Source organism: Mustela lutreola, chromosome 9 (genome assembly GCF_030435805.1).
Source record: "Mustela lutreola isolate mMusLut2 chromosome 9, mMusLut2.pri, whole genome shotgun sequence".
Classification (NCBI taxonomy): Eukaryota; Metazoa; Chordata; class Mammalia; order Carnivora; family Mustelidae; genus Mustela; species Mustela lutreola.
This window is the reverse complement of record NC_081298.1, coordinates 7,961,481-7,974,031: the sequence shown is the minus strand read 5'-3', so window position 1 is coordinate 7,974,031 and position 12,551 is coordinate 7,961,481. Positions and strand designations below refer to the sequence as shown.

The 12,551-nt window shown below is 44.3% G+C and overlaps 1 long non-coding RNA gene across 1 annotated transcript; it reads left to right on the top strand.

Annotated features, from left to right (window-relative positions):
• Positions 1–6,348: 6,348 nt before the first annotated feature.
• On the top strand, positions 6,349–8,967 carry LOC131807704 (uncharacterized). The gene is made up of 4 exons (XR_009344579.1): positions 6,349–6,738; positions 6,908–6,968; positions 8,102–8,214; positions 8,337–8,967. It is a non-coding gene; the product is annotated as an uncharacterized LOC131807704 (long non-coding RNA).
• The last annotated feature ends 3,584 nt before the right edge of the window (positions 8,968–12,551 follow it).

Below are 12,551 nucleotides of genomic sequence, written 5' to 3'. Positions count from 1 at the left end.
TATTTGCTACTTGCTTCCAGTGTTTTCCCAGTAGTGTCCTGAAAGCCAGCAAGTGTCTTCCTGGTCAGAAAAAGACCTCTTTCATTTGGGGTTTCACCGGCAACTTTTGAAATTTCTCCAGTTGTCTCCTGGTGCTATAGATTTGGAAAGAGACATTTTTATTTCTAATTATAAGTGCCTGGGTGATGTCATTCAGTCCCCAAACACCCAGTGGGGCTGTGCTGAATACAGAGAGACAGTACGCTAACAAGTTATCTGGAGGTGTCAGGAAGAAATGATGAAAAACAGTACAGTTTGGGGAAAGGTTTTCCAGCCTGCTTTCTGGTTTTAGCAACTCCAGTGGAAAAGATAAGATACATATGGCTTTTATAAGGAGGCAGCGGGATCTCCAGGGAACATGAGGTAGGAGAACAGAATCAGGCTGAAAACATCCACTCACCACATATTCACTGCGAAACAGATTACAGTATAGCAAAGGAAGCTCTTTAAGGAAGGGCTCCTACACGGACCGTTGGGGCAAAGATTCAACAGGCTCTGGGACAACTTGACTTCAGCTGGATGGTATTTGAATAATCTGCCAGAGCGAAAACAGATATAGAACACACTGTCACATTTAGCGTTGAAACTCTCGGTTTGACTGAGTAATGCTCGGCCATGCCCGGAGGTCAGGCCTACACTCACTCAGAAACAAGTGGGGAATTGAAGCAATTACGCCGAGATCCACAGACATAGCTACTGGCCGGGGCTGCATCCCTGCTTTCGCCCGGAAACAGTAACGCTATTATGAGCCGTTTGCGACTTGCGGAGTTATCTTGAATTTATTAAGGAAAGGAGATTACAGAAAACTCCAGAATGTCAATGGGAGTGCTTTCAAGTTGAGTCACCCAGAGTGAAGTGGGAAATTGAGGGCCTCCCACCACCGAGAGGAACATCTTGCTTTCAGCCAAAGTGGAAATCTACATTTGGGTTTAAATTTTTCAGTTGGCTCAGTTCTCCACGATCACTGCTTATTATATGCACAGTTGATAAATTTCATGTTGAATTGCCTCTGGGCCAGGACACGAAAAATGGTAAAAGCACATAAAAAGTTTCAAGGTACTATGAATAAAGTAATATTATATACAGTTCTCTCTGAATCGGACCTTGCCTGTGATTTTTGGTGGGCTAGCCAGTGGGAGAAATTGCCCACCCCCCGGCTGGTTCAAAATAGTTTGGAATGGAATATTGTATACCTACCTGAAGGAGTAAACTTAATGCCAGCAGCTTAAATAAGATTATTTTTCCCCTTCAGTATGACAGCCAGAGGTAGGTGGCTGCTGGTGTTGGTGTGGTACGGATTTTAAGGCCAAACTTTCTGGTCTTTTTCTAACGGTCACATGGCTTTTCAGGGAGCGGAAAAGAGATCACCTGAGTCTCCACCTCCCCTCACCTTTAAGGAGCTTCTTGGGAAGGTCACGTGACGGCTGACGGCATCTCATGGGCCAGAGGCATGTTAAATGGCTAAGTCCGGCCACAGAAGAGTCTGGGAAATGTAGTTCTTGAAGCTGAGGTTTCTAAAGCCCTCCTCCCACCCCTCGCATTGAAGTCGGTAGAAAGGGAGAACGCATGTGGGGTAGGCTTGACCGCTTCAGAGAATCTCAAAACAAAATGAACAAATTAAAAAAAATAGTTTTATCCAGTTTTACAAAAATAATCCTAACTCCACAGTCTTTATAAGAGATTTTCATTCATAATTACCACGTAGCAAAATGACGACCGTGCATATTGTTAACTATGTACACCAAGAAAGGAAGTGAGTGAGTTCAGGGGTGTGTGTGTGTGTGTGTGTGTGTGTGTGTGCGCGCGTGTGTGTGCGCCTGTTCTCCGTGAGAGCAGGCAGCTTTCTTCCTGCACGATCGTCCACCCTGTTCTCCTGGGAGGTAAATGAATTAGGTGTGACTTTGTCCATCAGCAGCCCAGTCTTCCTCCATTAGAATCCGAGGCTGAGTGGGGAGACTCCTGAGAACTATAAAGAGCTTCAGGAGGAGTTTCTTAAACCTGAAACCACTGTCGAGGGCAAGTTCAACTTCATTAGTGATTTGAAGAGAGATTTATTGAGCTAAAGGGAAGCCCTCCCTGAACAGAGCGTGTCTATCTTGATTTAAGTAACTAAAGCCGTCACCCCATTGAGCGGCGGTTAGGTTCAGGTCTGAAACAATTTCTTGGTGAGTCAGCCGTTATTAGTGGTGGGAAAAAGAAAGCGGGTGATGGGCAGGGCTGAGAGGTGAGGCTGGGGGTGGGCAGAGGGGCCAGACATGCCAGGTCCGATGTGCCCATTAACAGTTGAATTTCAGCCTGTGGCTCGGGGGTTGCAAACTCCTTCCGGGACAGGTAGTACAGGGCTGCCTGAGGCTGGCTGAGGAAGTGGGAAGGGGACAAAGCTGTCCCCACCTCAACGGTCACTACTGGGCCCTGACCAGTTGCTTCCATGGGAGGCGGCGGACCCAGCTCTGCCAGCCAGTCAGATCTTTCAGGAAAAAGCCCAATATCTCAATATTGATATGAACCCGAATTTGATTCTGCTGGGTCACATTTCATGAGGTTGGGGCAAGCAAGGGTGGGCAAAATGTGGCCGCAGTGGGCGACTTGGCTTTATGGGCATTATGGCCCCAGTAGGGTTGTCTGAGCAGAGAGGAGACCTCTTCCTCTTCCTCTCTTTCCATTAGCCATGCTGAGAATGTTCTAGAATGCAGAGGAGGGTTTGTGCAAAGGCAGGGGCAGGGGCAGGCAAGTGAAGGCAGGAGACCTAGCTAGATGCTCTAGTCACAGCCGGGATGTGACTTGGCGAGTGTTGGAATTAAGGGAATGGCAGTGAGGACAGAGGGGTAGGCTAAATTCTGGAACAACTTCTCGGGCAGCCTCAGAGCATTTAGTAACTGAGTGGGTAAGGGACAGGCCCCAGAAAGGAAAGAGGGTATTTGTGGAACAGAGTGATTTTGCTAAAGGCAGAAGTTGCCATCTGGCATTTTGGCAGCAGAATGTGTCCCACAGGTATGTTTTGTGGGCCACACGGGCTTAAAATTTCTTTTATATTAATTTCCAGCTCATAGAAAATAAGAGCGTTTACATACGAATCTAGATTTTTTTATTCTTCTTGAAAAAAAAAATGAGATTATTCAACGTAGATTCCAATGACACAACAACCACTGGCACTGGGCTGGGGTTGGGGCTGGTGGGGGCAGCTGCATGGACTCCCCCGTATTTATTTTACCTGCCTGGCACCTCTAAGTGTTTGAGTCTGTGACCCTTGAGGGAGGGAGCTGTGCAATTTGTACGAACACACGAGGTCACTCAGGGAGAGCGAGAGGTGATGCATTCCAGGCCACGAGCACATTTCAGGACAGCCTAGCAAACATCGAACATTGAACATCGCGAAGGGTATTTAGAAAACATAGACAGGGAGGACGAGGGTGCACAGGGAAGGAGAAGGGGGATAAGGAACCGAAGAGGCATCTTGGCTACACAATGTCACTTAAGACCCTATAGTAGAGGGGCGCCTGGGTGGCTCAGCCTTCAGCTCAGGTCATGATCTCAGGGTCCTGAGATTGAGCCCCATGTTGGGCTCTCTGCTCAGTGAGGAGCCTGCTTTCTTTCCTCTCCCTCTGCCTGCTGCTTCCCCTTGCTCTCTCTCTCTCTCAAATAATTAAATAAAATCTTAAAAAAAAAAAAAAGAGCCTGTAGTAGAAGGCTTGAAACAGGCTGTTGCTGAAAGGTGTGCTGCCAACTTGGAGAGGTCATTTGTCAACACCTAGTCATGTTGAAAGAGAAAGGGACACCCTCAATGGCCTGGGGGTCTAATTCCCTGTCCCAGGGACACAAAATTCCCACACAAGCACACAGAAAAATGGTAGAAGCTCCCGGTTGCGTCGCTGTTCGTTGTAGTGAAGAACCAGGAACAACTTCAGGGACTGTCAGTAAACTTGCAGGGAAATAAACCACGGTCCGTGCTGACCTGAGGAATAGTTAAAAAGATAAGATGCGTTAGAAAAACAATCCACAGTGTGTACTCACTCTCTCTGGGTCTGTGCATAGAAGTTAAATCTGAAGCCTCCGGCCACACTGACGTTACCAGATGTCCTTGTTGAAGGAAAAAGCTTCCAAGATCGGAGATAAGTACTTAAAGGGAATCTCCCTTTATCTTGAAGTTGTTAATTATTTTCACCAGAAACATGCATTTCTGTATCACTCACACAACTAAAAATTAGTTGAGAGCACAAGACAATGCTTACGGCATTTTGCAAGCACTGTCTTTGCAGAGTAGTAGAAGTGGGAAAAATGGCAACATCTTGAGCAGTAACTGGGGGGTACAGGGGCAGAAAGTGCCATAGAGGGCTGCAGAAAGGCTCGGGTCGGGGAAAGAAGCAAGTGGACGTTTTGTTGGTTTGCGTTTAACTGGGATGACCAAAAATCTTGATAAAAGGACATTTTTGGCTTCTCCTTCTGGGGCCTGGCCACTACAGGAGAGCATGGTGTTTACTTCTGAGCAAAGATCACACCTGGAATTTGAGTCTTGACTTTTCTGATGTAGAAAAGTCTAGAAGGATTTTGATGGGAAATTTAAATGGTTTCATTGTGTAGGATCACAATACCCATATAAAGGCAAAATATTCATAAGGGGATAAAGTTGCTTGAAATAGGATACAAAAGAATGTCCATTCGATTAAATGTTATAGTCATCAGTGGGGGCAGACTATTAGGTAGTCATTAAAAATCGTGTTTTCTGGGCATCTGGGTGGCTGGCTCAGTCCGGTAAGTGTCTGCCTTTGGCTCAGGTCATGATCTTGCCATCCTGGGATCGAGCCCCCCGTCAGGCTCCCTGCTCAGCAGGGGGAATCTGCTTCTGCCTCTCCGTCTGTGATCTCTTTCGCTGTCACTCTCTTTCAAAAAATAGATAATATCTTTTTAAAAAAAATCACATTTTCTCTGTTTCTAATTTTTAAAACATTGGGAAATGCTGGTCATGCAAAGTTTGATTTAAAAAATGCATGCTGGGGCGCCTGGGTGGCTCAGTGGGTTAAAGCCTCTGCCTTCGGCTCAGGTCATGATCCCAGGGTCCGGGGATCGAGCCCCGCATCGGGCTCTCTGCTCAGCGGGGAGTCTGCTTCCTCCTCTCTCTCTGCCTACCTCTCTGCCTGCTTGTGATCTCTGTCAAATAAATAAATAAATCTTTAAAAAAATAAAAATAAAAATAAAAAACGCATGCTACAGAACTTTCTGTGCAGTCAGTCGCCCTTAGAAAACTAAGGATATAGGCCTAAGGAAAAAAGGAGGAAACCATTCAGTTGTCAACAGTGCTCTTCTCCGGGTGAAGGAGAAGTGGGTGATTTTACTTTTTGTGCATTTCTATGGATGGGACCATTTTCTTCCCCAAAACACGATTGCTTGCCTAATTCCCCAAAGGAACTGCTTTTAAAACTGTGGTTTGAAAATCATTGAAAGGGAAGAGAGCCAAGGCAGGATTCCTGTTTGGCAAGGGATCAGGCAAGCAGGCCCTAAGCAGGCTTTTGGAGACATTTTTTTTTTCCCCTTTTACCCAAATGTCAAATGTCAGGCTTCCACATAGTGTGAGAGGACCTACAACGATCAACTTCCCCAACGCGGGACGACAAATGTCAACTCCTCCCCGCTCCCAACCAAAGGCCTGTTGTGTGTTCTTAACCCTCAAAGAGAAAACACAGAGCTCAGTGGGCTGGGATGCGAGCTGGCAACCGAAGGCTGACCCTGAGCCAGTTCTGTGAAGAGAGGAGAAGGCCGGTCCTCTCCCTCACGCTGGGCCCCCTCATGTCCCCCAACATGGCGGGAAGCAGCAGGGCCACATGATGAATCCTGCAAACACCGCACATCTGACACACCCCTATGCAATCCCTGCTCTCTCTGAACAGCTCTGTGGCTTCCGGAAAATTCTATAACTTCTTTGTACTTCAGCTTTCTCCCGTGTGGGAAGGGGATGCAGATTCCTCACCTCAGTGGGTTCCTCTGTAGATGCACTGGAACTCGGGGCGACCGCGTAGCCATTCCTGAGTCGGTGGTTTTATTCTCAGGGTTATCTGATTTTATGTTCTTCTCACGCTACCTTAGGGCCCTAATTCAGGGGATGGAGTCAAAAAAGGCCAGTTTGGGGAGAAAGACCCTCTTGTTGACCCTCTGGTGTTTCTGTGACAGTCCCAGACTGGCCTCCATTTGGAGGCAATGAGCTCATTGGTGAAGCGCCATTGCCTTCAGATGTGTCCCCGCCACCTTTCAGACGCGTGCCTGGAGCTCACATAGATGAGATCATCCTGTCATGTTTCCTTCAAGTAGGTCCTGCAAACAGCCATTTCTCACCTCCTCTCCGGCAACCACGCTGACTGAAGCTGACATCTTCTTTCCGGAAGCCGTGGCAATGGCCTGCTCCACGGTTCTCTGCATTCATTCTTACCATTTCCAGTGAACTTTGGGAACAACCAAAATAAGAAGAACCAATCTGGAGAGAGGACTGGTACTCGTGGAGCTAGCGGTTTTGGAGGCTGGAACCCTGGGGTCTGAAGCCTGCCCGGGTCAGTTAGTTACTGACTTACGTACCAGCCAAGGTAGCAGAGCTGCTTTCACACCCACGGCTGCCTGGAGACCCCATGAAGGACCCCACAGAGGACCACCAGCTTGCAGTCGCCCATCGCTGCTCTGAGACGGGAACCCCCGTGGCTGTCTCTGCCTTATGAGGTAAGTGCCTCTGAGTCAAATCGAGGGTTGTGATTCCACCTACCCCTCTCCCCCACGCTTCCCCAGCACAAGGAGGGAGACATTTGTCACCCAACATGCCATCTGATGCTGGAGTTGCTGCTTCAGGAGACATGTGCCTACCTGAAAATCTTTCTCTGCCACTTTCTAGAGCCAATTTTTGGATGCACCAGTGGTCCAATGAGATTTCTTCTGACGTATATCCACAAAGGGTGAGTTTTTTTTACTATTATTTGACAAAAACATCCAAATATTCATATCTTCTATTGATGTGCTGGCAGAGTTGTGGGTTTTGTATCTTTTTTTTTTTTTTGGAAAGAGTGAAAAGTGGTGCTTCAAAATGGTAACAGGATCACCACAAGATTTCATCATCTCAAGGAACTCATTTTATTACCACTGAAACTTATGGAAGGAATCCCATTTTGGTTTCATCTTTGGGGGCTCCTTTCTTAGTTAACTCAAAGGGTGAGTTTGGAATGTTCAACTCAGTATTCTGTGATTCTCTGAAGACATTTTTACCAAAAAAGGCAAAATGCTATATAGAGAGCTGTACACTGGGGTGATGTCTGAAGAGTGTGGTCTGCAGTAATTCTCCAAACAGGACAGCGAAAGAGAAGTGGCTTATCCAGCACGTGCCCATCGAGGGGATGAGAGTTCCAGGAGCCATAAAGATTGCAATTGTCCAGTTTATGAAAAAACTTAAAAGAATGTATATGATATAATTACAATCATCATCTTATGTACTAAATTAGGTATGCAAAGCATAAGACAAAGTAGTTGGCTTTGACTTGAACAGTCAGACAATCTGTATCCAATATTGATCATCTGCTGTAAGCCAGGCACTTTCAAAACAATGACAAAATCAGGGCGCCTGGGTGGCTCAGTGGGTTTAAAGCCTCTGCCTTCAGCTCAGGTTGTGATCTCAGGGTCCTGAGATCGAGCCCCACATCGGGCTCTCTGCTCGCCAGGGAGTCTGCTTCCCCATCTCAATCTCGCTGCCTGCCTCTCTGCTTACTTGTGATCTCTGTCTGTCAAATAAATAAATAAAAATATTTTTTAAAATGACATAATCAGTATAAAAAAATATTTGAAGCTACCATGATTGAGCCGAGGAGATGGGATTATGACAGACTCTTTCGCTATTATTCTCTCCTAACATTTTTTTAAAATGCTGTGATTTCATAATTTCAAAAAAGGAAAGGAATATTTGAAACAGCAGAATGACAAAGTTGCAAATGCTAATTTTGTGAGCTTAATCCTAAGCACTGCTCTGAGCAGGCTGTGAATAGTATCTGTTTTACCTCTGTAATGATGTATTATCAGTAACATCACTCCCACTTTACAGTAAAGAAATTGAGACACGATGTTTCATATCCGGTCCAATGTCTTGAAGCTAATTGGAAGGAGAACTGAGTGCCAGAATGTTCTTAATTACTACTTCAAATATATCACACGAGGGTACGTAACGCAATTATGTGTGGGATTTCCCAAAGTATATTCTTGATACTTGGCTTTTGGGGAGAGTGCCTCCTCACCTATACCGGAGTGTTCTCTGCTTTTCTTGTTTATCTCTTTCCCAGACCCAGACTCACAGATGATACTCAATCAGCAGATGCATAAACCAATTCATCTCTGATAAGAGAGGCCAGGAATTGGGCTGTCCACTTCATTTCTCAGAAGCGTCTGTCAACCTCGTGGGATTTTTATGGAGGTTTTTTCTGTACGTCTGACATTCCAAACTGAAACAGATGATGCCAGCCCAGTTCCTAAGAGAAGCAAACACTTAAACTGAGAAGACAGTGATAAAAACAGGAAATAACTTCACCCTGGGAATATTCCAGAAACCAAGTTTGAATAATTCCTTCATGTTCAGTTGAATACAGGTTGACTCCCAGGTTGACTCACTCATGTAAATACTCCTGACTATGTTATGACTGTTAAACACACACACACACACACACACACACACACCCTTATCTTTCCAAAATGCTAACTATGCAGCATGAATCAGTCACTCTGGACGTTAGAGCACTGGGTTCTTCATCATCAACCTTGACTCCTCTCTTGTCATCCTCGCATCCAGTCCAGCAGCAAACCCTGCCCCTGCCACCCACCTTCTAAATTTGAGACTTACTCTAGAGGCCAGCACATGTCCACTTGGGTAAATGTTCCATGTACACTTGAAAAAGAATACATATTCTGTAGTCATCAGTTGCTTTGTTCTGTAAGTGTCAGTTAAGTGTGTTAAATAGTATTGGTCAAAATATTTCTATTCCTACTGATTTATTGTTGTTGGCTTGTCCGTTAGTTACTGATAGAAGAATGTCAAAGCCCACCACTATGATTGTGAATTTCTCTATTTCTCCTTTTAGATCTGGTGGTTTCTGCCTTATACACATTGAAGCTGTATTAGCAAGTGTTTCTAGACTTAGAATTGTTCTATCTTTCAGTGGGACTGACCCTTTTCATTATAAAATTCATTTTCTTTATTGTGCTGCTCTCATCTTAAAATCAACTTCATCTGATAGTAGAGTAACTAGTCAACTCTCTTTTGATTACTGTATGCATACAGTATCTTTTCCCATCTTTTATTTTCATCCTGTCTGTATGCTCATATTTAAAGATTATCTCTTGGAAGCAGAAAATAGTTGGGTTTTGTTTGTTCATTTAGTATGACAATCTCTTTTCATGTGAACATTTAGCTCATTTACATTTAATGTAATTATTAACACATTGCTAACACAATACTAATGCATTACTAGCTGTTTCATTCAGTTCCATCTGTTGTGAGTTCCATTTTCTTTATTATGAACTTTTACATTAATGACATCTTTTTAAGGTCATTCTCCTCTCTATTAGCTTGTTGCTTGTATATTTTCTTTTGTTGTTATCTTGCAGATTCCAGGGATGATCTTTGTCTTATTGTAGTTTAATAAAATTCCTGCTTTTAACACTTCTCTGGCAATGCAAGAAAATTAGGACCTGTTTAATTCCCCTTTCCTACTGCAAATATCAATTCTAGTTATATTTTAAACCTGGCAAGACATGATTATTATCTTTTAATGTAGTCAGTATTCATTTAGATTTGTCAACAATTTCTTCTATTGCTGCTCTTCATCCTTTCTTAAAATTTTAGTTTTCCTTCTGAGATTATCTTCTTTTTTTGTAAAGGACTTTCCTTTGTCTTTCTTTTAGGTAAAGTCTGCTGGTAATGTATTCACTCAGTTTTTGTCCGAAAATATGTTTATTTCATCTTAAATTTTGATGGATATTTTTTACTAGGTGTAGGATTATAGGTTGGTAGTTATTTTCTTTCAGCTCTTAATTTTTTTTAAAGGGTTTTATCTTTTGGCTTCCATCAGTTCTGCTGAAAAGTCAACTGCCAGTCTCCTTGTTGTTTTCCGTTGAAGCGGAGCATGTGTCTCCATTTTTGGATGCCTTCGTACCATTTCTTTTTTTTGGTCTAGCTTTTGTAGTTGTTCTAATAGGTGAAATGGTCTGCAACTAACTATCTGGACATTTTTCCAGAAAGAAATTTTACATACTAAATGGCTATGGCCTTCCCCAGATAATGCTAAAGATAGCCACTGGAGCTGGAGGGAATGAGAAGTGATCTAGGGAGAGAGAAGTTAATATAGAAGGAGTACTTCTACTTAAGAGGAGTGGACCCCAGAAGATTAGTAGGAGTCTGGGAGCAAAGGACATTTCTAGGGGACAGAATGGTACTTTCTGAGAATAAATGGCCCCAGAGCCTGAGAGAGTTTAATATCTAATATTACATTTTGTATTTTTCTTTATTATGTTGTACTTCCCTGAAGTAATTGAGATTTAGAGAGTTTAATCAACATGTCTAATCTCAGGCAGCTAGGACACTACTGAGATCTGAACCCATGCCAGCAGACTCCAGAGCTCATGGGCTTTTAACCACTCAACTACACTAGAGACCAGAGACTTCCAAACTCTTCTGACTATAAACCATAATAAGAAACACATCATGAGTCTATATGCACATATTCATAATAAAAACTAACGTTTCACTAATTCATATGATGCATGTTACCTGTAACACATCGTGAACTACCCTCTCCTCTCCTCTCCTATCTTACTCTTTCCCGTTCCGTTCTACTCTGCGCCATTCCATTTCATCCTTTCCCGTTCTGTTTCCTGGATTAATGCTAATGGGTTGGTCTTCCATTCCGGATAAAAATCACTGCTGAAGACAATGACTTTTACCTTAAGGATTAATAAAGCACACAGCTCTGATTTGCTGGGGAAAGTTCCAAGAGAGAGAAAGAAGCACAAAGAAGCCACCTACATTATCGTTCCAGAGATTTTAACAGTAGAACAACTTTGGGGGTCATCCGTTTCAAATTCTCTGGTAGGCATCCTCCCATAGGTTTGTTAACTTTCAGCTGGCATTGAGCAAGCGGGATGGTATTTTGCCTGTTTGGGAGCCCATCTCAGTCCTTTCTACATAGCACAGGGCAGAACAGGCGCTCAGCAAATGTTTGTTGCCGGAGTCAAATAAAGGGTCATGGGGGATGCATCTCAGAGTTTTCTCTGCTCTCATGTTCCCTATTCATCCCTGAATGAAGAGGCCTATGACATCTCACTCTGGGTCAGAGTCAACAATAAAAGAATCTCCTAGAAAGATCACTTCCCCCAACTTGCTGTCTTAGTCTGCTGTGGCACCAAGGGATTAAAGAAACATTCCCACCCCCCTTCCCCCTCCAGAATTTCCTGTCCTGTCTTGTGGTTGATTTAAAATATTTCAACTCCCACCTCCCCCTTTCTTACCATTTCTTCTTCATGGCTAAAGAGGTTATACATTGGCAAAGGAAATGATTAAGCAAATCCAAAGACCTTGGCCAGGGACCTGATTTTTCAAGGGCCTCGTTTTGGAGAGCTGAAGAAATCTGTGTGAGGAAGGGTTTGCACATACGTTTTTAGCCTTAGTCAGGACTGGTGCACAATTTCCTGTTTTTATATCCTCAAAACTGCTAAGCTCCTTGTGAACAACTGGCCAGCACAGATAGGGAGGGGGGTGTGGGGGTTGCGGGGAGAGGGCTGGGGAAGGAAGGACAGAGCTATTCCTCCTTCAGTTCTGGCACAACTTCAGTGAAAGTGGAAAGTTTTGGGGTTTTTTTTGTTTTGTTTTGTTTTTTTAAGGCAATGAAATAGAGACTAGAGGCAGATTCTAGGCATTGAAGTCAAGCCTTTGAGTGGTAAAGAAGGGAAGAAACAAGTTTGAGCAGGAATTTTAATGGGCTGCCAGGTACTCAAAGGAGCAGTTGAATCTCAAGATGTCCCGTAGAGCATGAGCATGTTGTAGGCACTCATGCACCAGGCACAGTGCTAACTGCTTTGCGTGGAATATATCGTTAGACCCGCCTTGCAACGCCGCGTGGTAGATTCCCTTGTCATCCTCCATTGTATGGACACCACAGTGACGTTGAAGAAGTTAGGTGACTTCATGTTGCTGGGACCATCACATACATGTTCATTTGTCTAATTCCAGGGTTGGCTTGGGGCCCTGACAACGTTGCTTTCTGATGTTAGTTTTCTCTCTAAGCCAGGCTTTAGGTTGTGCTGGGGCATTTATTTGCCCATTGGTTTTTAGTGTTCCCCTTCAAATTTCATTTCCCAGGTTCCATTGCCAACTGGCTTCGGTTAGGTTCAGACAGCAGGGGGCGCTGCCACCAAGCCATTTTTCCTATACTCTCCCATCAGCAGAGAGGTAGTGCTTCCCCGCTCTGGACCCCAGGCCCCCTCTGGACCCCAGCTACCCTCCGGCA